The sequence below is a fragment of the Cervus elaphus genome, chromosome 1 (assembly GCF_910594005.1).
Source record: "Cervus elaphus chromosome 1, mCerEla1.1, whole genome shotgun sequence".
Taxonomy (NCBI): domain Eukaryota; kingdom Metazoa; phylum Chordata; class Mammalia; order Artiodactyla; family Cervidae; genus Cervus; species Cervus elaphus.
In genome coordinates this window covers 79,690,373-79,714,940 of record NC_057815.1, presented here as the reverse complement: position 1 = coordinate 79,714,940, position 24,568 = coordinate 79,690,373, and the positions used below count along the sequence as shown (strand labels likewise).

At 46.3% G+C, this 24,568-nt stretch overlaps 1 protein-coding gene across 6 annotated transcripts in view; it reads right to left on the bottom strand.

The window, feature by feature from the left end:
- Positions 1-24,568, bottom strand: part of LDLRAD3 (low density lipoprotein receptor class A domain containing 3) — a 262,986-nt gene that overhangs the window by 189,549 nt on the left and 48,869 nt on the right. Inside the window, exon 1 of one of the 6 annotated variants that reach the window (XM_043909404.1) lies at positions 17,537-17,557. The exons of 4 other annotated variants lie outside the window; for them this stretch is intronic. The gene's annotated coding sequence lies outside the window, so the exon portion shown is untranslated. Of the gene's footprint in view, positions 1-17,346; positions 17,478-17,536; positions 17,558-24,568 lie in introns of those variants that run through there. One more of the 6 variants, XM_043909396.1, reaches the window with a different exon arrangement.

Sequence of the window (24,568 nt, the reverse complement as noted above, 5' to 3'; positions counted from 1 at the left end):
GAAGGACAGCCAGATGCTGGATCTCCTCCAGAGACTTGATGCGTAACCCTGAAGACCTATGCATCCAGCTGTTTCCTAATAACTGCTCTGGGCTACCCCCGCCCCCCGCCCCACACACACCCCTGCAAGCAGGGAACTCTTTGGGGCTCAGAACGTGGCTGCCATTCTGTTTTATTTGGAAATCACTTACACTTCCTAGTGCAGAGCTAGCTGCTTGAAGGCAAGCCCCTTGGAAGAGTCACCAGGACTGTGAAATCTTGTTCTGATAAACAGATTTCCAGGGCCAGATTAGATTTCAAAGTACTTGCCCTGAGAATCCAAAGCTTGGAGGCACCGGGACTTGATAAACGAGAGTGGAATGCAGACTAAATACCACGTAGGTTAGACACAGGTGGTCTTGCAGCCATGGGGCTCCCAGAGCTTTACTGGCAGGACCTCGGATCTCCGGGCCTGGTGTATGAGAATGCCAAGGAGCCATTCTTGTGCGCGTCCCATCACGCGTGCAAGGGCTGCAGAGCCTCGTGCTTTAGGAGTGACAATATCAACAAACACAAAAGGAAAAGGAGAAGCCAAGGCCGAGAGAGGTTGAATCATGCTGACTCTTGTCTTCAAAAATCTTCCTCAAACCAGTTATGGTTGCCAGAGGGGAGGATGCGGGAAAGGGATAGTTAGGGAGTTTGGGATGGATAGGTCCACACTGCTCTATTTAAAATGAAAAACCAACAAGGACCTTACCGTATGGCACAGGGAACTCTGGTCATTGTTATGTGGCAGCCTGGATGGGAGGGGAGTTTGGGGGAGAGTGGATACATGTAGACGTATGGCTGAGTCCCTTTGCTGCTCACCTGAAACTATCACAACATTGTTAATCGGTTATGTTGTTGTTTAGTTGCAAAGTCATGTCCCACTCTTTTGCAGCCCCAGGGACTGTATAGTTTGGCAGGCTCCTGTCTATGGGATTTCCCAGGCAAGAAAACTGGAGTGGGTTGCCATTTCTTTTTCCAGGTTAATTGGCCATACCCCATCACAAAATAAAAAGTTAAAAAAAAAAAAAATCTTCCTCAAACCCATCCAATGTCCCTCACTAAACTGGCACCGTCCAATCCAAGCCACCGAGACCCGGGGTCTGCTTTACACCAGTGGTTCTCAACAGGGGGCACTTTTGCTCCCCAAGGGACAGATGGCAGTGTCTGGGGGCGTTGTTGGTTGTGATTTCTCTTGAGTAGAGGCCAGGAATGCACCCCCGTAATACACAGGGCAGCCCCTCACAACAGAGAACCACCTGGCCTGAAATGGCAAGAGTGTTGACTTGAGAAATCCTGGCTTAAACCAACCTTTCACTTCTCACTCCCCCCCACCCCAGGTCTTTCTCCTCACAGCAGATGAAGACGTTAAACACTGCTGATGGCTCTTCTGTGCCCTTGTAATAAATCTAAAACTCTTGCCAGGGTTTATAAAACCTTGTGCCCACCCCACCTCCCCAACCCCACCTCTACAACCTCATTCCAACCATCTTCTCCAACACAAAGTCCTCCCTGCAGTGGTCCTCCATTCATACTGTCCACTGACCCTGATTCTTCCACACACCCTGCATCTGGTACTATGGACTGAATGTGTGCCCCCAGAATTCACATGCTGAGGTCTTAACCCCTGTATCTCAGAATGTGACTGTGTTGGGAGGCAGGGACTTCAAAGGGGTGATTAAGTTAAAATGCTGGGAAAGACTGAAGGCAAAAGGAGAAGGGGGCAGCAGAGGATGAGATGGTTAGATAACATCACTGACTCAATAGACATGAATTTGAGTAAACTCTGGGAGACAGTGGATGAAGAGGAGCCTGGGGTGCTGCAGTCCATGGGGTCACAGAGTCAGACACGACTTAGCGACAGAACAACAACAAAGTTAAAATGAGGCCGTTTGCGTGGGCCCTAATCCCATTGGTCTGGTGACCTTATAAAAAGAGATGAGGACACAGACGCACACAGGGAGGGTCATGTGAAAACTCTGGAAGGAGACAGCTATCTACAAGCCAAGGAGATAAACCTCAAAAGAAACCAAATCTGCACACTTTGATCTCAGACTTCTGGACTCCAGAGTCATGAGTAAAGAAATGTCTGGTGTTGAAGCCGCTCACCAGGTTTCCTTGTCACGGCAGCCCTGGCAAACGGCTACATCTGGCTAATCTCATTTATCCTCCACTTTATATCATTGACTCTGAGATTCCGTCACCGACAGCCCGTCCAAAGCTGGTCCCCCTGTTTCCCACTCTGGCAGTGTCCTCTGTTTTCCTTCATCCCAGTGTGAGCTCACCAATGAATCTGTACTATCTCCCCACCAGACTCCACAACCCCAAAGGGCATTGATTTGTTTTGCTCTGAGTCCTGGACATCTGACGTTTAGTAGGTTATCAACAACTATCTGTGGTTATTCTCAGAAGAAAACCAAATGTCTACTTACTGATTTATCCCCCATCCCTCACATTGTACCTTGGAAAGTTCCATCTACCCCCTGCCTCGTCCCCCAAGAAGGTGAGCGGGATCTGAACATACATAAAAATAAGGGACATGGGGGTGTCTGGATGAGTACAAGTAAATTACTACCCTGCCAGCTTTAAAAGAGGTTAGAAATCTTTTGAGCCCGACAGCAGAACTTTCTAGTGGCTGAAATATTTATCCCATCTCTGTGTCTTGGGACACATTTAGAATCCAAAAGAGACAAGCATTAGCACGAAGTTGGCTAGCTGGGGTTTCTCCTTCTCCTTTTTCTTTTTTCATTAAGCTGAAAAATGAAAAGAGTTGCCCATTTTCACTGCAGCAGCACATCACTTACTTAAAATAACTACACCATCTGCACCAAGAACAACAACAAAAAAAACACACCCAAGTCCTCCCCCATTGGGCAAAAGGAAAGAAGAAGCTGCTGCTGCAGTTTCTTCCAAAATTTCTGGCACCCACAAATTTTTATTTGATGAGGGGGCGCTGCAAAAACTCAAGACAGCTGCTGCATTCTGTGCCTTCTGGAACAGGCAGTGAGCAATGCTGACTTTTTCAGCGGAGAAACGGGAATTTGCTTGTACCGGTTGGAGGCCTCCACATGCTCCTCCCTCCCTCTGTTGATCTTCTCCCTCTAAGGTCACCCCTTATCGTGATGTCATACAGACTTGGCATCTGCAAACTATCAACAGGCCCTGCTTTCAGATTTCTATCCAATCACCTTCGCTTTTAGCCTTTGCTTCCTGACCATCCGGTCTGCAGGCTCCGTGAAGAACAAAACAAGACATATACACGTATATGTACAGACACACATACAACTAAGTGTTCCCATTTGCGGATCTCAACTAGACCTTCCCCTAAAACCTCCCTGGAGAATGAACACACCTCTTCCCATTCCCTGGTGCCAACACACATCATGTTATGAGGCCACTGAAGACAACCATCTGCTTTCCCTTTGACTCGCTCCTTCAAATACACATGAACATCTCATGCACAGGCACATGTAAAGCAGCAAGTGAGCGGGTCCACCATGATTAGTTTCTCAACAGCCCTGAAAAATCCCTGCAGGTCCTTTCGAGTCCAGACCACTCCTCGTGGTGGCACTGATGGCAGATGGAACCAGACACATCTGCCTTGAGCACTTCCCAGAGCCATTTGGTTCTCCATCAAACCAACTGCTTCCCGCTAGAGCTGTCTGGGGAGCAGCCTAGCTGTCAGCAGGGTGGGAGGAATCACGTGTGGACATCTGAGCCTGGTGTGAGGATGGGCCTCTGCCTCCAAGTGCAGAAGCTGGACTAGGTCTCCAGCTGTGTCAAGACTCTGCCCAGCAACCTGCCCGCCCTGAGAGCTTATTCTAAGAACCCCAATCTCTGCACATCCAGCTGTTCAAGGAAGATACAGCCCAGGGACATAGGGAAGAAGTTATAAAATGACTCATGGATTCGGCCCAGGAATGATACCCTGGCATTCATAGATCTCATTTTTACACAGATTTCATGGGGCTTCCCTTGTGGCTCAGACTGTAAAGAATCTGCCTGCAATGCAGGACACCTGGGTTCGACCCCTGGGTTGGGAAGATCTCCTGAAGAAGGGAATGGCAACCCATTCCAGTACTCTTGCCTGGAGAATCCCGAGGAGAGAGGAGCCTGGGAGGCTACAGTCCACGGAACCGCAAAGAGTCGGACACAACTGAGTAACTAACACTTTCACTTTCATATTTACACACACAGCATATTATATTTACACTGACCCTGAAGGAAGATGGGGTGTAAATTTCCCACAGGAATGATTTACGGATGGAGTGAGTCACCTGGACAGTGAGCAAGCCAAGCTGTCCACCCAGCATCTGCGCTTCACTCCGCATTCCCATTTGCCTCTCTCGTGCAATGCAGAGCAGCAACCACCACAAAGTGACGAATCCTTTGTTTCCTTCTTAAAATGAGTGAGCAGAGAAAGCCAATGGCTAGTATTAATGAGGCAGGCAAAGAGAAAAGCGAAGAGGTCTAAGTAAAGGACAGCTCTTCACCAGGAAATAGCTTTATAAATTATTTTCAGACTGTATTTATAGCCTCATTAAGGGCCCGAAGCTGTTACTTACATTTTTTAGTTATGCTTCATTGCATTTCATGAGGAAAATTATATCCCAGCGGCATTAACATTGTGGGGATTTGCAGAGCTGGCAGGATGCGGCCCTTGTGAGGTCCAAGGTTCACGACTCAGGGGCTGGACAGCAAAACTGGGGTACGCTGTTCCTCGGGTGGGGTTGATTCTCAAAAGTGAGTTCTGAGCCCCCCGCCCATCCTGGTCCCTAACCCTCGTATGCTCCCTTTAGCACTCCTTAAGAAGTTGATTATTGACTTCTCACTCCGGAAAATCTAACATCTACTGACATTAGCACCTGGCAGAAGCCTAACATCTGTTCTCTTTCTCGGTCTTCACAGGAGTCCTCTGAAATAGGCCCCACACCCATTTTGCAAACCAGAAAACAGACTGAAGACAAAACATAGTACAGGGATCTGCCAACGTTTTAGGTCAGACTGTAAATATTTTAGGCTGTGCCGCACAGAAGGCCAAATTAAAGACATTACACCATGACTTATAGAAGAGGAGAGAAAACAATATTTTACATAACTTGTAGTGATGAAATTCAAAATACTGACATAACAATCGAGAGCAATTTTCTGTAGCACAAGTCTACTAGTGAAGAGAACAGAATTCTTCTGTGGGGGGGTAAGGGGCAGATGGCTGAGGTTCAAAGTTGGTATCCCCTATCATTAAAAGCTACTGCAAATGTTTAATTTTTCTCAACCACTTTAAAAGGGTAAAAACCATTCTGAGTTCAGGCACGGTGGTGGACTGGCTTTGGCCCCTGGGCCATAGTTCGCATACTTCTAAGTAAGAAAGTAGGTCCGCCTAAAATACCAAAATGGAACAGGCATTCAATCCAAAGGGCCTTCCTCTCTATGTCATCACACCTGCCACACTCTAAAACAATTCCTTCGGTCTAGTGGCTGCCCTCACCACCACCACAAAGGGAGGGATCTCTGCTGCCCTATGTTCCCGCAAGTGCCAGGCACCCAGCAGAAATGCAGGAAATGCCTGTTGACTGCATGAGCGATGACTCCTAAGGACACTTCCGGTTCTGACACGCTCAGGTTCTGTGAATTTATCTAAACCCTACCTGAACCTATTTATGTGTGCTCAGTCGTGTCCAACTCTTTGCAACACCATGGACTGCAGTCTGCCAGGTTTCTCTGTCCATGGAATGTTCCAGGCAAAAATACTGGAGCAGGTTGCCATTTCCTACTCCAAGGGATCTTCCTGACCCAAGGATCAAAGCCGTGTCTCTTGTGTCTTCTGCATTGGCAGGCAGATTCTTAACCACTGCACCACTTGGGAAACCTGAATCTATTTATACTTCTGTGCAAAAAGCAATGGGTAATGAGATTGGTTCTGTAAAACACTCCTGAGCTCCCATGAGGGGAGGAAGAGAAACAAAGAACTTTTCTGGATGAACTTCTATAGTCACTTGCTCTTCTTTCACATATGCCGGGTCCTCACCAGGGGTGACCTGCATGGCAGGCGCGGGTGAGAACCTAGCTGCACGCGCCTTCTGTCTTTTCAGCTTCAATCGACAACAGCAGCAGGAAGTAAAAATCAGGCAGTGAAGATAAACTGAAGGACAGGAGAGGGGACAACTTTATAACCAATCCATCAGGCTTGAAGATAAGCCAGGCTTCAGAGAGGACCAATCAATCCTGCACTTCAGCACCTCTCAGAGACGACCAAAGGGTCAAGAAGAAGGGAATTCATCTCCAACTCCAAGGTCAGCACAGCCCCATCTGCCCCGGGACAGGTGCAGCCATGCCGACAGTCCTTAGAAACCATTGTGCAGCCTGGACTCTGCTCTGCATAGACACACCCAAGGCAAGCATGGAAAAGCCCCAAAGCAAACCAAGAAATAAGGCCAGAAAAGCAAAATGAGCTTCATTTAGGCCCCAAAGCACACCTTGATGAGCACAGGGTAAGGAAGGATTTCTAAAAGAAGAGTCAAAAAAGCACAAGTCATTAAAAGTGATAAATATGACTGCCTTAAAGTGGAAAACAGCTGGTCATTAAAAGATGCCATAAACGGAGTTAAAAGATAAGCAACTAATTGGAAATGGTATCTGCCATATATATAACCCACAAAGATCCATATTCAGGATTTTCTTATAAGATTATATATGGAAACATAGACCACCCAACAGAAAACTGGTCTGAGCGTAGAAATGAACAGTTATGTTCCCAGATGAGAAAACTCAAATAGCTGCTTCAGACAAACTCCACCTCACTTGTCATCAGAGCATGATAAACGAAACAAAGGAGTTCTTTTTCACACTCACCAGACTTGCAAAGATTTGAAGTCTGATATTCTCACGTGGCACAATGATGGGTTACATACAACGTGAACTCCCAGCTACAGGTGTGGAGTGACACAGGACAGCCATTTAGCAATGCCCAGTGAGGCTGAAGGTGTACCAAGGCTTTAACCCAGCTGATCCTCCTCTGGTACCTACTCCAGGCCTGGGGCAAGCATGCACAAGACAAGGGCAACAGAACCTTCATGGTGGCACTGTCATAATACAAAACTGCAAGACACACCTAAGTCATCAAAACGAGAACGGATGGAGAATCCAGTCCATTCAAAGCTATGGACTAATTGCCCAGGGCTGGAATTGAATGAACTGGGGTGGTGTGCATCACCATGGGTCAATCTGAGAAACCTGATGCTTAATGAAAAACCAAGCAGCAGAATATACCTTGAAGTATATGCTACTTCATCGAAGAACATGCTACTCTAATAGATACATCCAGATCTGAAGGGATTTTTGAAAATGTGCAGGAAAGGAAGATATCAGATTCAGGACAGTGGTTACCCTCTGTCGAATGGGGTCAGAGGGCACCCAATGAACTTCAACTGTAAGATTTCTTTCTTTCAAGTAGTCTGAAGCAAGCACAACAAAATATCAGAGTTTAATGGAGCTGGGGGGAAAGCACACAGGCTTTCTTTGTGTTATTCTTGGTCGTTTTCCCACCCTTTAAAATATGTTTCATTAATAAAATTTATTATAAAGAACAAATATTATGCTAATATTTGAGAAAAGTCTATGAAAGACATATGGAACTGTTTACCACTAGTGTTCTAGCATCAAAAACCTCATCAACTATAAAAGGAAGAGAGATAAAAGGGGACAAGTGCTCACAGGGAGGAAAAAAAATGCAAGGACATCCATCTGAGAGATTTGGTCTATTACGAACTCTTTTCATTTTCTGAAAGGCAGCAACAGTTGCAGAGCAGAAGCGGATTGTAGAGGAAAAAAATAAACACTTCTCACAAGACAGATTTACCCACCCAACTTACTAAGGCATGACATTCCAAAAATAAAAATAACAAGGGCCAGCCAGGTCAGATATTTTATAAATACTAACTCCCTGAGATGTTAGGGTGGGAAAAAGCCACAGGAAAGGTTGCTTTCTCAGAATAGTCCACACCAGCTGCCTCCTTACTCCACCCTACCCCCCAACATGGGGCTGCAGAAGGCTGAGCAAGCGTGGGCTAAGCTGGGGCAGCCAAGGCTTTGATTTGGTGTGCCCCATCACCATTGCCAAATATCTGCTTCTCTTACCACTGTTAACTAGCCGTGTGATTTCAGACAGGTAAGTTACCCTCTCTGAGCTGGAATTTTCCACTCGTGAAACTGGGGTGACCCTACCTCCCTATCAGGGCTGCTGAGGGATTAGTGTAGTCACTAAATCATGTCCGACTCTTTGCGACCCCATGGATTGTAGCCCACCAGGATCCTCTGTCCATGGGATTTCCCAGGCAAGAATACTGGAGTCGGTTGCCATTTCATTCTCCTGGGGATCTTCCCGACCCGTGGATCGAACCCAAGTCTTCTGCATTGCAGGCGGATTCTTTACCACTGAGCCACTTGGGAAGGGATATAATACACACATACACACACACACATATATATAACAGAGAGATAAAGTAAATATAATAGCTTAGGCAGCATACACTGGGAGTTCACTAACAGTTCTAGTTCGTGACTCCTTCCTTCCCTCCACCATCTCCCTGCCTCTCCTCCTAGGGCAGGTACCATAGTGGTAACTCAGACAAGGCTGAGCCCCTTTCTCCCTCTGCCTCCCTAGAAGGGGCACACAGACTGGGCATGTGGAGCTGGTTGGCTGGCTGAGACCAGTGGTCACTTAGGTCCAGAAAAGTAGACTTTGAAGATAGTCAGTAGGTTTGAAGAATTCACAAGGCGACGCTGACTGTGTATTCTAACACAGGACAGTCTCAGTTCCACTATTGCTAAGAAATAGTTAACCCTCCACTGATCATTCCTAAGGTTCTATAGCAGCAGCCAAACTATATTCATGAGCCAACTCTTCCAAACCATGTGGTTATGAAGCAGGTCAAAGGTGAAAGGCACGTGGGATTTCACCGTTGGAAGCTGGGGGTGAAGCTCTATCTCTTGGGGTCTCAGGTACCCCGGGTGTAAAATAAAGTAGTAACAGATGACGTCCAAGTTCCCTTCTAGCTCTTTGACCGCTCATTCTTGCTTCCATGGACACACCCTCAGTCCCCGAGGCAGGCAAACATTTGCCGTCTGCCCATCCTAGATACGTTCTCTAGCATTTAAAAATAATACCTGGGGTTTACACAGAGCTCCTCAGCTGAAGGACTAAAAACATTCCTGCAAGGCAGGTACTGAAGGCAGTTCCTCCTTTTCAAACACAAAGAGACTAAGACTCAGAGGTCAGCCAGCTTCTCGAAGGGCAGGGCTGGAATTGGCCAGAGAACTCAGGTTCCAGCCCCTGGGGGAGACTTAACTCTTGCCACTACATATTAGGACTCCTACCTCCTGCATCATCCCCCATGGAGACGGCTGGTGCCACCTCCCCTGCCCCAGGAGAAAATAATCTCTAAAGAGTCACAAACCAGGCCCGCCCTCCCCCATTCCCTATGGAGTCAAGGGCTCCCTAGTTCCCTGCAATCATCCACAATTTTCCATCACGTCTCAGCAAATGAATGACTGTCTGGCTTATCACTTCCGATTAGGAGAGGAACTCTGCCAGGGAAATCAAAAACGCCAGCCTGTTACCGCCAAGCAAGGGGGGAATACATATTAACTGGTGCGTCTTTTTAAATTTTCTTAAGCAGCTTAATCCATTAAACCCGTCCATCCTGCTTCTACAATCTGCTCACGTGAGCACCTCCCTCCGTGCTTGGCGCGCCGACAGGCCCTCCATCAGGAGAAATTAGCTCACTTCTTGAGCAAATGATGTTTGTACATCCAGCAAGTGCCAGAATTAAGCAGTATTTACGGCTAGAATCCCGCTTCAGTCCGCGTGTCTGAATGAGCGCTGATTTCAGAGGGAGCCACTCATCTTTGCAAGAGATTTGTCGGATTTGGTAACAACAAGGGGCTGAAACCTTGCGGGAGAACCTGTTTGGATTCTCCACATTGTGAAGGGTAGTTTATGATGGCCCAGAAAACAAGGCGAATTAAAACTGAAAGAGGGATCCATCCCAGAGCTAGCTTCTTTCAGGTCAGCCCTAAAGCCCACAAACTCTAAATTCTAATTCCACTCCTCCTAAGCTCAGGGGGGATGGCTTAAGTCCTCTGTGCCTCAGTTTCCTCATCTATAAATGAAGATGGACCAAACATGAGCTCGATAAGCTCCCGGGAGTGATCAAAGAGCTGTTTTGTCCCTCGTGGTATTGGATTCATATAGTCCCGGATTTGAAAACATTTCGATTCTCATTGTTTATCATTTGGACCAGTAAACCTCTTACAGAAAAAAAAAGATACATATACTAAAAATTCAGTGAAAGCTTCTGGCATTTTCAGACATTTTATGACAGCACACAGATTGGGGCCATAGATTAGCCAGAGTTCATTTGTTAAAGGTATTATTATCCACTATTAAAGAATGACTATTATATAAAGACTAGATGTAATGTAGGCAGAGACTGTCATTACACAAGACATATCATTATAATGTAGTTACATGATTAATAATTAGTGGAAAGGTGATCTCAAGTGCAAAAGAATCCACCTTAAACTGAAGAAGATAGAATCCTACGAGGTGAGATGAGAGATGAGAGATGGGAGCTGCTCATTACCCAACTATTTTTTGATCACCTGAAGAGGCCCTACCACGTGGCTCTGCTTCAGGTTTGCACAGCGCTCTGGTAACAGGTGCAGCCCAGCACCAAGTCACTGGAAAGAAGTCAAAGGCTTGCTGAACACAGGCCAGATCAGCCTTTCAACAGGTTCAGCCCCTAGAGTCTGCATGATCTTCACCCTCGGACACCCCCTGGTTCCTGTCCTCTTTGCTTTCCTGGATCTATTTTCACAAAGTCCCCAAGGGCCTCCCAAGCCTCCCAACTGATGAATCCGAGAGCTATTTATTAATTTATTTTACCGAAGAGTAGTTGATTTACAATGCTGTGTTGGTTTCTGACATACAGCAAAGAGATTCAGTGTGAGTATGTATATATATATTTTTTCATATTCTTTTCCATCATGGTTTATGGATACTGAATATAGTTACCTGTGCCATACAGTAAGACCTTGTTGTTTATCCATTCTATATACGCCAGTACGCATCTGCTAGTTTCATACTCCCAATTCAACCCTCCCCTGCCCCTCTTCCCCTTTGGAAACCACAAATCTCTTCTTCATCTCTGTGAGTCTGTTTTGGTTCAAAGATAAGTTCATTTGCATCATATTTTAGATTCCACATGTAAGTGATGTAGTATAGTATCTGTCTTTTTCTTTCTGATCATCATCTTAGTATGATAATCTCTAGGTACATCCATGTTGTGGCAAATGGCATTATTTCACTCTTTTTTATGGATGAGTAATATTCCATTGTACATCTGTTGATGGACACTTAGGTTGCTTCCTTGTCTTGGCTATTGAAAATAATGCTGCTATGAACATAAGCGTTCATGCAGTCTTTCAAATTACAGTTTTATCCAGATATGTCCCCCAGGAGTGGGATTACTGGATCATATGGCAACTCTATTTTTGGTTTTTGGAGGAACTTCCATACTGTTCTCCATAGTGACTACATCAATTTACATTCCCACCAACAGTGTAGGAGGCTTCCCTTTTTTTCCACACTCTCTCAGCATTTGTTATCCAAAAGTTACTTTCAGTCTTTATCTGGCGCACAGCTAGGCTGCAGTGGATAAACTGGATGACTCCCTCCTCCCAAAACTCCATTCCCTCGGCCTCGCCGACATGATGTTCTCCCGTTCCCTCATCTTCCCCACACTCCTGGTTCCCTGATCGTTCCTCCTCCATCTCCTTGGAGGCTTCTCTCACTCCACCCACCCCTCTTTCACCTCCAGAGTTGTGTCTCCCGTTGCTTGAGTGACAGAGTCATCTTCCCTGGATAAGCTGTCTTGTCTGCCATTAGGGTCAACTTCCAGCTCAGCTCTCTTCCCTTCGACTCCATCCTGCACTCACAACTGCACACTTCCACCCACTACTGCTCAAGACACCCTGTCCCGGGCACCAACTCAGCATGTTTCAAACAGAACTCTGGAGTTTTCTTCTAAACCTGCCCGGGGCTGTATCACTCAGTATATCAGCTGGTAGAACGGCCAACCATCCCTCCCCCTTTACTTCCACCCATGTCAATCAACCAGTGTAAAACATTTTTCACTTCCATCTTTCCTCACCATTCCTACCACTCACAACCCTAGTTTGAATACTTCTCTCTTGCCTTTATGGCTTTGCATTAACAGCTTCCTCGCTGGCTTTCCAAGATCCAGCCTTGACCTCTAAAAGGCATCCTTCACGTAGCTGTAGAGCAAACCTGATCGCACCCCTCACTGTCATTCCACAGAGGGTAAGGCCACGGCCCTGGGGTCAGCACAGGAGGGGTGCGTGACCTGGCCAGCCCACCTCTCCTGCGGCCCCTAACATGCAGGTCACTTTACAAGCTCCCCCATGAGAAACTTTCAACATAACTGACGCAAATGTCTTTCTCTTCCCTTATCACAGCAGCCATTGTTTGTGTTCCAGTCTTACCGAAAAACCCCATGAGCAACTTTCACACCAAGGGAGGGAAAGTGTCCTAATGTAGCCCAGAGCCAAGGACAGAATGCTGAAATGAGGGAGGGTGGGAGGCACGAAGTGTGTGGGTGTATAGAAATATGGATGGTTGCTTCTTTGTGCTATCATATTCTGAATAGCCTCTCACTCAACATTTTGTGGATTATTCCTGCAAGTTAAAATTATTCCTCAATCATATGGACAGTCCACATTTGTATGCAGCCTAAGATTTATGGAATGAAGACATGTTTCTTCATGCTCAGATAACAATTTGAGCTCAACTCAATTATCTGAAAAATGGGAGTAGGGGAGCAGGATTCCCCAGTAATTTCATTCCTATCATTGTTATTACGCTCCTTTCTGAGAAGTCCATGGGTTTCAGGGATTTTCTACAGAGCCGTCTTCACTTTTAGATTCACTTGAGCTTAAACAGATAATCCTCCACGGCTCAAAGTAAAAACTCCAACGTAGCCCAATCCTTTGACAGTAACCTCGGCAGGTAAGGGCTGGCCTCCAGGACTCTTGGGCATGAGGACTCTGTCTAGGGCATGCGCTGCCAGCATCAGCTGACACAGCCGTCGGGGACACAGAAAAGACAGCAGTCTGCGATAACCCATTCTCTCAGAGCCTGCTCCCCAGAAATCAAGGTCCCAGATGCATCCAGGCGCTGATCACACCCACAAGAGTCAGGCCCCCTTCTGTTTCTGCTCTGTGCTGGGTTGCAGGCAGCCTCAGGCAAGCCTTCGGGCTTCCATCCAGGGGGAGGTTGATTCCCCTTTCACCGCAGAGAATCTCAAACCATCAGCACCCCACACACTTGGCCTTTGTTTGTTTCTTTCCGTATCCAAGGAGCGGCGCGACAGCTGCACTGAAGACGGTGGCGTTGGGGGCTGGGACTCTCACCCAGAGCAGGCAAGGCAGCAAGCCCTCTGCTACTGGAGCAGCGTGGGTGGCCCGGAGAAATGGAGGGTTCTACGGGGTTCCGTCAGAGGTGTTCCTGCCATCCACGGCCTCGGGAACACTGGGACCTGGGCCCCCAGCCACCTCCATTCCTGGAAACCCTGGCCTCCTTGGAACAAACAACCCAGTCTGTTTATCAGCATGGGAGGTGGCTACCCTCCACCAGCTCTGGACGTGGAGGGAAGAATCCTGGCTCCATGTGAACCTGCCAAGAGAGTTTAGGGAGCAGCACTGGTCTAGGAAATGCCAGCAGAATGAAGAAACACCATGAGCCAGAACTGCCAACAGAGCTGGAGAGACGCTCCCTGTCTCTCCTTTTGTCGATCATGGGTCTTTACGCTGCAGACTGGAGCGGCCGTGGTCTTTAAACGAGGCAAGGAATTCAGCTCCTCACTGAACATCCACAGTAATCAGCTCCAATGAGCACCAACCCCTGCCTGGCACCACTCCTTTTCCAGGGCACATCACCATCCAGCCCGTGCTGCACCAACGATAATGCAGTTACAGACAGCCGGGACTCTCCAGCTAAGAGGAAAATTTGCACCTAATTAGATAAAAACAAAACAGAAAACCCAAACCTTTAATCAGCGCCAAAAAGAAGATGGACTACTTGATCTTTTGTGGAGCTTTATAGCCTGGAATGCCCATCAAGATGATTTTTTTTTCCTAAATGTTATCTTTCAAAACAATCCTCTGTGTCCCTATTTACAAAGAACTTAAAAATTTATAAGAAAATCTCAAACAAACCAAGGGAAAAACAGATATAGGAAATAAACAAGCATGTCACAAAAAATGCAGGTGGTTAATAGAAAAAAAGATGCACAACCTCAATGGCAATTAAACAAATGCAAAAGGAAATGCCATTTTTAAAAACAATCTGATCAGCAAAAGTTAGAAAGATGGATAATACTGAGCTGGCGTGGCTGTGCGTGGCTCTAAGGACACCGATACTACTGGTGGGAAAATCACTTGCTACCAGCTCTCTGGGGCCATTTGGCAGTGCCCAGCACTATTTAATATGAGCTTATCTTTGGACTCACTGGTTTCATTTCTAGGAATCTATCCTGAGGAATGCATGTGCGCTAAGTCGCTTCAGTCGTGTCCAACTCTTTGTGACCCCATGGACTGCAGCCTGCAGGCTCCTCTGGCCATGGAATTCTTCAGGCAAGAATCCTGGAGTGGGTAACCATGACCTTCTCCAGGGGATCTTCCTGACCCAGGGATCGAACCTATGTCTCTTGTACTACAGGCGGATTCTTAACCGCTGAGCCATCGGGGAGACCCATTCTTAGGAATATATTAATATAAATGCATAGAGAAATACGCTGAAGGCTGGTTTTCCTTTACATGGTTATTTGCAAAAGGTCAAAACTTTGAAGAACTTAAACATTTACCAAGCAGGAGATGGGTAAATATGATACGGCATACCCACCAAGAACACTGCAGCCTTAAAAAAAAAAGAAGCCAGGAGCCAGAATGTACTGACATGGAAGAATATCTACAATATAGGCAGAGGAGAGAGCCCTCTCTCTCAAAGTGCAGAATAGTATATATAGCATAATCCATTTTTGTTTATCTCTAGAGATGTATGTGGTAATATATAAGCACCATTTACATCCCCAGGTCTTAGAATGTACACTCTGAGGGGAAAAAGTGAGATGTCCTTTCAAAATATGGGTTATATTTTTCTATTAGCATCTTTTAAAAAAAAAAAACCAAATTTCTTAAAATATCCCCATAAGCAAATATGCCTGGAGAACTTAATGATGTAAGAGTAACTGCGATGATACAGGGGAGGAATTGCACAGCACTGCTCGTTATCAAAATACACACCCCTCCACACACACACTCACAGAAAGGATGAGAGAGATTGGCTCCTTCAACTTTCAGAAGCAAAAGCCAAAAGGACAAGGTCATCCTTCTATTCAAGAATTTACAAAATATTTTTAAAAAGGCAAAGCATGTCTTAAAACTTACGGGGAACAACTTTGGGTAAGAGGACTCTTATGTAGCTATGAAACTGATAGCCCCAACCTTTGGCCCAAATTAATAGTAAAAAATAAAATTAAACGCTAAAACTAAGGAGGGAATCATCTGGAAAAACCTGCGGATGGCTGCTTCTTAACGAGTCATTCTGGAAAATTACCTAAGGGCTGTATTCCCCTTTACTCCCTAATAGAACAAAAATATATTCGACAAAGAGCTGTGGCCACCCTTCCCGGGCCCCCCTCCCACCCAGCCCTTCTCCCCACAGGAGGCCCCCACCCGGTGGCCCGTGAGGGACTGCCAGGAGCCCTGACTCTGATTAAGGGATATAAATCTAATTTGTCCTCTGTGAGGAATGTAGCAAGTCTCTCCAAGGCTTGCTGGGCTCAGTGTGAGCCCACAATTATAGCTGCTCTGGACTCCGGCTTCCACACTCTTGCGTCTTCCAGGTGGCAGCAAGCCACACTCTCTGCTGGAAGACACAGAGCTCATTCAAGGGCGCCTGGAGCGAAAGCCCCGGAGCCCGAGGCCGGAGGGGCGTCTGGTCACCAAGGTTTCCGAGTTGCCCCCGCAACCTCAGTGGATGGCGGGTCATCCCACAACCCGTCTCCTGGAAAAGGGGGCGGAAATCAGATGTTTTTTAAGGTTGAGAAAAAGGAATCAGACACTTACTTTTGCCAGGGTTCGAAACCAGGCAAAAGTAACCTATGGGGTTGAAGCCAGGATTGGGGGGGGGAACCACAAGGGTTCTGGGGTGCTTGGTGATGGTCTGTTTCTCCACCGAGCCCTGGATTCCCAGGCGTGTTTGCTTCATGAAAATTCATGAGCTCCACACTTAACATTTGTGCACTTTTCAGTCAATGTGTTAAACTTCTGTAAAAAGTTTATTTAATAAAAAAAAAAAAAATCCCTTGAACGGTAGCTGGCTCACAGACACCATCTCTGACCATTCTCAGTAGATCCTCTCCTCTCTTCCTTTCGCAGTTGGAGCCACCAGCAAACTCACTGCTCAAAGTCAGGCCAGGTTCCTAGGTCCCCAGGCCACAATGGCACGATCTATCGACTGGTGGGGGTACTGTCAGAAGGAGAAGTGCTGAATGGAATGTCCAGCTTTTATTTTTAATGGGTTTGCTCACTTTCCCCTAATATCAGAACAGCCCCACTCCTTTTCTGCAATGACCAAAACGGCATCAGCCCCACCCATAACCCCAAGCACGCAGACTTCTCAGGCCTGGCACGAGGCTCTGCGGGCCCCATCCACTGACCCTGGCTGAGGTGCAAGCCTCCAGGAAGCATCTGCAAAGTCTGAACAACTGCTCCAGCTCTCATTCCAAAAAGAGTCTGACCCCGGGCTGGGACTCACCTCCTGGAAAGCCCACGTCATCTCCAGCTACCTTCAGCCTCATTCCCCCACTCCTCTGTGGCTCTTGTTATCACGGATATTTAGGTTTTCAATGAACTTTTCATGCAGTTACTTTGGAGGTTACCCCCTTCTTGTGCTAAATAAAAAGGTTTTTGTTTGTTTGTCTTTGACTTGAAGAATAATGTAAAGTTTACAGAAAACTATATGGAGAGAAAAGCAATCCAAAAAGAGGTATATTCCATGAACCTACAAATTAGGCACCTCAACACTGAAATCTCTGGGTGGGAACTCTGAATCTGCTTTCTCTCTCTCTCTCCCTTGCTATAATCGTGGTTTCAAAAAGGCACTGCCGAGTCACCCCCACCACTGCCCATGTGTTCAGAGAGGATCTTCAGCTGCAGGGAAGACAGGATGATTGTCGCTCACCAGCACGGTAGGTATCACCTCCGGAGCGCACAGCGCAGAAGCAGGAGTCAAGGAGAGCCCCTCACCACCAAGCGGAGTGTCTGATTTTAAGAGCACTCCAGGCATCATCAGGGTACGAACCATACCACCACACTGCACCCTTCCAGCAGCTTCATCCAAGAGGGCCCATCATCTCCCAGGATGTCCTTACAGCATTTCCATGAAAGCCCAGGCTGATGCTGCCACCCATGTGTGTTCCGCATACAGATTCCACTCCACTGCGGTCAGGCACCTCTCTGTCCGTCTACCCCTCAGATCAGCCTCTTATGTTCCCACAAAACAAACAGCTTCTGTTCCAACTTCCAGCCGTGCCCCGTGCCACCCTCCCCCACCCCCCAGAATAAACTCAATCCCCTGCCACCTCTCCGACCCCGGGAAAAATCCCAAACTTGTGTAAACACTGGGCAGGCCAGCTCCAAGCTCGGACTCCGAGAGCAGGGAGGCGGTGAGGTGTGGAAGGAACACCTCAGGCGACACTCACCGGGCCCAAGAATCACAGACCCACAGTTCAACAACAAGTCACAGATCCAAAGATCACACCGGGAACGCCTGCAGAGAAAGAGCCAACTGAAAGCTTAACAAAAATAGCGTCTTTATGAAGGGAAAAAAAAAACGGGGTGCCAGCAAACCCGGCCTGGCATCAGCTCTTTTCCAGGGCCTTCCATTCCTAGCAGATAACACATAAACATGGAACCACAGCCCAGGAGTATAGGCAAAACTGGCGGGGGCACTGGGGAGGAAGACGTCAAGTAACCATCACGGTCAACTCCCCAACAGGAGGGAAACTCTCCAACACTCCCTAAGGCTTACAAACTTATGAGGAGAGAGGGGGTTATTTTGTAAAACACCATCCCAAGAAACAGTTTTCAGTTTTTCAAAGTTCATACTCCTAAGTCAGCTGCCAAAAGGCTAAGGGGCCCTGCTAACAAGCACACGATTTCAGGAAAAAAAAAGTCTGTTTTTAACCAAACTCCCATCTGAATCAGGCACTTTCCTCAGTGCTGCTTAAAGAACACGAAAGAAGAAAGTTCAGAATCATTTCAAAAACAAAATATTGTTCAGAATGTCCACACAAATAAATCAGCACAGCATTTCCAGCTCTAAATACAGCAAATATCTATGGGCAAGTCAATAATGTTTCAAAATTAATAAGTAACTTCAGAATTATAATAGAGAACTAAGAATTTAAACACTGTGTAAATTTCCATTTTCTGCCCCCAAGCAGCAGGGTTTTTTTTTTTTTCTTTCTACATTTTCCATCCACAGTATTTTTTTCCAGTTTCAAAATTCCCAGAGGTTCATATCTTTAAATAGAAATACAGCACTCAGAATTCCTAACCTCTAGTGAATACAGAAGGAAGAATTCCTAATTTTAGAATATAGAAGGAAGGCTATCTAACTTAATTAATTAAAATCAATAGTAAGAAACCACCTTCAAGGACATTAGCGACAAAAAAAAGCAGACCATAAACTCACGGATTCACAATGTTAGCAACAGGCCGCCACTCAAACTTCCCTTAGAAGTGATCCCTACATTTATGAAGCACCCACAATGTGTTAAGATCTGCACTGGTGTTTTTACACATTATATAATCCACACTGCATCCCTACTGAGTGGCTTTTATCGCCATTTTACAGGTGAAGAAACTGAGGCTCAGGATGACAAACTAGTGAATGAGAACTGGGATGCAAATCAGAGTCGATCTGGCTCCCCAAAGCTCTCATTTTTTCCTTAAAACCACCACTGTATTCTTAACACAGCAAAAACAAACAACATTATTATGAAGAAAACACAACCTACAATTGCTGTGGTTCTCTCTTCACCCTTTCAAGGTCTTAATTCATGTATTATTGGAATAGTGGAACTTCTGATATACAAATCCACATCAGAAGTGTTAAAAGACCCTTCAGATGTGAAACTCGTCTCCATGGGCAATCACTGCGTTCTCACATCTAAACCACCGTAGCCCATGTTTTCCTGGACAATGACATTTTGCCATTGCACTGGGTCCACGGAACAACATAATTAAACATTTAATCTCTACCTGTTCCCCACTGCGTGCTCTGTTGCATGGTACACAGACATTCAACTAACTGATTCATTCATTCATTCACTCATAAAGAACTTACTGGGCATCTAAGATAAGCCTATGGGGACCACAAGGTTGGGGTACATTCAAAGCCTACAGCTAACCAGAAGAGAGGTGTGTGCATCTAAACAGCTGTAATCATAAAAGGTGGGATCAGAAATGCCACAAGGAGTAGAAAATGGGATGTCATCAAGGAGGAAGAAAAATATTCCAAGGAAGCATGGTGGAATGCTTCATGGAATAATTCTCAACCAGGCTGATCCTGCAGCACTGAGGTGGGAGGGGTGGGAGTGGAGGGTGTAAATTTGCATTCCAAAGAAACTTTAAGCTAACCTGAGGCACAAAAGCAAACAGTCACGAGGAACAAGAGGCAGGAGCCTGAGAAAAGCTTTAACAGCCACACCACCGGAGTTTGGACTTGACTTTGTACACAGCGAGAAACCAACGATATCAGTTTCAAGCAGGGGAATGATACGAGATGAGTAACGCTTCAGGTCGGTTAACCTGGCACCCCTACCTAGACAGACACTGGGGTAGGGAAACAGTTAAGAAAATTTGATTTGGAAGCTACTGGAAACTTTTAGGCAGCTGTTTGGGAATCAGAGTTGGGTTTGACTTTACTAACTCCAATATATATTCCCCCCCCCACAAGAAATATTACAAAAAGTTGGTCAAACTTAAAGTAAATAAATATATTGAGTCTCTATTTGCTAAAGGAGGAGACAACCCAAGTCATCAATCTTTGGCTCCGGAAAACAGCAGATGGTATTTTTGGCAGCAGACCCACTGTCCTAGTTATATGTTTTGCTCAAGCTAATGCTGCACTTGGGTGTTTCTTCAGCTTGCATCACTGGAGGAAGGGGCAGGCCATTCCACAGCCTAACAAGCAATAAAAGAAGCTGCACTGGGCTTCAAATGTGAGCACTTGCGATAACCCAGGCACAAGGACATCGGAGGAGATTATAGTCTTCAATCACCAAAGCTGGGGACGTTTGGCAGGGCTGGGGGCTGGCATTTGCTGAGCACTCTATAAACAATTCAAGCACTCTGTAAACAAACCTTCAAAAGACAACAACAACAGAGACAAGCATGGAGGAGAATCGACAGTCATAAGTGGTTTATGTAGGCAAAACTGGAAAATCCCTGATACTGGTTAAGATTTCTGGAAAATAACCTCTTTATAAGATTTTTTTAAAAAAACTAGCTTTCTGAAAATTGTTTTTCTAGACCTGCCTTTTGAGGTGCTCCTTTCTGTAATAATATTAATAATAATAATAAAGAAACTCTTGCAGATGTGTGACTCATAGCATTTTCTGCATAGATTAAATTTCTGATACTTTCTGTGAGCAAACCAGTAACAGAACAAATGACATTTGCATTTTAACAACACCAACTTACTTAGGAGGGTGCAGAGCCGGTATTATAAAGGGGTGGGAAAGCCTTCCTTTCCTGAAGAGTTTCATTTCACCCTTGCAATCCAACTTTACTCCTTTCGACAGAAACCTTGAGCAGGAGGAAAAACCATCTCTATTCTAATGGAAACTAATTTTTCAGATGTGGAAGAGAAAAATAATACAAGACTGTTTTCTGCACTTTCTTCTTAGCCTTCTTTCAGCCAGGTGACCAGAACAGCCAACCAGATCTTGCCAATGGAACTCATCAGATGATATCTGATCCCAAATCAAGAGACCTAAACTGTAGTTTGGAAGTTTTTGATTTAAGGAAACAAAAATGTCAGTCTCTGAGCTGAAAAAAGGAGCTTCCTAGGAAGTGATGCCAAGAGAAGGAAATAAACTCTTCAGAGATGTTCTAGGAAGAAAACGGTGAAGCAGTCACAGACAGGAGCTGGAGAAAGTACCAAGTCCACTTCTCTGGGTGCCAGGAAGCAGGATGATGGAGAGAGTGTGGAGCTGGGCCCCCATCTCAGAGTGCTGGACAAAGAAAAGACCTGGCACAGTCCCAGCGGAAGAAAAGGGAAGGTGGGAAAAGGGCCCATTAAAAGAAATACAAACACTATACCAACTCAACTCATAATCAGAGTGCAAGTGACTGCCGTAATCTCCAGAGCTGTAATTCTGCTGTGAAAACATGTTTTTAAAAATAAGGCCTCCGTGGAAATAGAAGCCCAAGCTGGAAGGCCTACAAGGAAAACAAAGCGGCACTTCTTCCTTGCACAGCACGGCTTCCTGCAGAAACGCAGCGAATGAGGACAGATTCATTGCTGATGAAGACAAAACAAAGGCCTCAGTTCTCTTAAATGTACTTATTAAGACTTAGCCAGTTACACATTGGCCTTTCCCAGTTGCAATCTCCCAGCCCATAAATATTTAAGAGATGTGCACACAGGCACACGCACACACACAAACACACACACACACACACACACACACACACACACCCTCCATACCTGGGCCCAATATATGCACATACACATGTAAGCACACTCGGGCCCATGCATGCATGCACACACATGGAAAATATTCTTTCTCACTGAGCAGGAGTGGGATACCCACAGAACTGTCCATGGGTTTACAAATCTAATCTTGTAATAGGAGCATTTAAAGCCTTAGTCCCTGACCACAATCAACTCCCCAGGGAAAGAATCTTTCTCTCGCTCTCTCTCTTTCTCTCCAGGTTCTGAATTCCTCCTTTTATTTTTCAAGACTTCCAGAAGTCCCAAGGCCACATAACAATCCCACACTCTTGAAGAAACCCTGGACTTGGGATGAGCAAGGCTTTCTTTAGAGACAACCCCACACCCCCATCAGTGGCACCCACCACATCCAATCTGCTTCTCTCAGGCCTCGGGGTGTACACACAAATGGCTTTTGGAAACAAAAAAGGATTTGACCCAATTTGTTTACCAATTCTGCCTGGTATGTGAGGCCAAGCGTTTGTTACAACTGATAAATAAACTGCCCTCCCCCAACATAAATGGCACTGATGATAATTACCATTTATTGAGTGTTCCCCATGTGCCAGATGCCTTTACAAACATCTAATATTTATAACAGCCTTAATCAAAGGAATCACTAGCTCCATTTCACAAATGAGGAAAGGCCGCACGGGGAGGTGAAACAGTCTGCCCAAGGTCACATGGAGTAATCAAGGATCTAGGATTTATACAGGGCTGAGACTGCCTACACTTTATCTTCTGCTGGAATGTTCCATCTGGCCCCCCAAAAAACATGACCATAGGAATGTCCAGTCATCTCACACACACACACACACACACACACACACACCCCAGCACCCCACAGAACAAGAAGCCTGCATGTCAGTCACAAGATTCTCCTGCAGCTTTCTCCCATCAGAAAATTTACGAGGATTTTACAAAAATCACTAGTCTGCGAAAGCTATGAAGTGACTTCCAGTTTTAAAAACTGACAAGAATCTCCCCAGAGCCAATTATTAGGGCTGATACAGCTCATAAAACAGACCATAAAACCCTCTCTGTTGGATGAGTCGTGTGTTTTCCTCTTCCAGAGGCCTGTCGGAGGGGAGAGCGCTAGACACGCCTCGCCCAGGCCTGTGGTCCACCACACCCAGGAAAACCTGCAGACTTCGCCTCTTTCCCTCCTGGCCCTTATCAGAGCCTCTCAAGTGTGTGCAAAGGAAACATCATTTACCAGCCTCCTCTACCAGAGGGTGATCTCAGATGGGTCCCAGGAGCCGGTTCTAATTTACTTAAACGATTGAGATCTCTGTCTCCCCAGTTACTCATCCCTGCAACGCTGGCCAGCAGATATAATTGTGAAGCAGGTAGGCTAGACTCACCCATCTGCCGATGCGGTGCCAGCACACGTTGCAAATTACAGGGTATAAATTTAGCAGGGTGGGTCTTGACACACATTCCTGCAAATTACATGTTCCCTCGCTAGTAGAAAGTTGCAATAATTACTTCGGGTGCACGCACTACGTCCACTTACTCTGGGCTTTTGGGAGCGCTGAGAGCAACTCAAGAGGAATCTACAAAGATTAAAGCTTAAGTGTATAATGCCTGCTGGGGAGGTGGGCCTTTTCAAAAGCTCTTGGAATTGGAATTGCTAACTTTCTCCCCACAGATGGAGAGTCACTTGGGCCCAGTGTGTGGGGCTGAGACATAAATAGGAGATGGAGAGGGGACACTGCACGGGGGTGTTGGGGGGCGTGGTAAGAGCAGCACCGGCCTCCCTGAGCTACAGGTGGTGCTTTCCCTGCAAGAAGCAGAAGGGGCATTGGTGCAGCCAGCCAGATGCAGCTGGAAGGGAGGCCTGGACCCCTCGGGCTGAGCTCACTGGAGATTTCACCCTGTGCAACGGGGCGCGATCTATGTGCCGGGCATTAAGTTCCGGACACAAAACCTGCACCTGCATAGGGTCCTTCACTGCTGCCACCCGAGTGGAGATGAAACTAGCACTCAGTTTACAGAGGAGGAAACCGAGGCTCTGAGACTAAACACTTCGCCCAAGGTCACTTGATCAGAGGAGCGGAATCACCGGGTCTGTGTAACTCATGCTCTGAAATTCCAAGGGCTGCAGCATCTGCTGAGGGGCAGGCAGCCCCAGATGCGCACTGGGGCTCTGGGGAAGGAGAAAACATCACATGGCCATTCAGAGCCTCCTATGCCTTGGTCACACAACACAGTGCCTTCACCGAGGCTGTTCCGTTTAATTCTCGGAACAACTCTGGGACTTGTCCCATCCTCTCAATGGCACCCATGAAGAAATAAAGGCGGGGGAAAGTCAAGATCATCCATCTAGTAAGTTGCAGAACCAAAATTTTAACCCACTTACATATACCCCCCAAATTCAAGGCTTTTCTCTCTAAACTGAGAGCTGAAACCCTGAGTTAACCGTCACTCTGATAACTATGCAGCCTTCACGATTCAGGGAGAAAAAGGATTAAAGGAGACCAAACGCCTGGGGCCAGAGAATATGGAATGGTGCCACCCACAAGGTCCCAGAGTCCATGCTTCCAGCAGGATGGGGAGCAAGTAGGCTGTTTTTAAAGCCACAGCCACAGTGGACACTGGCAGCAGATTTGGTGTTCATTTCTGACTCTGCTTTATTGGCATAACCTCTCTCTCAATGACTGTGATGTAACAGGGCCAT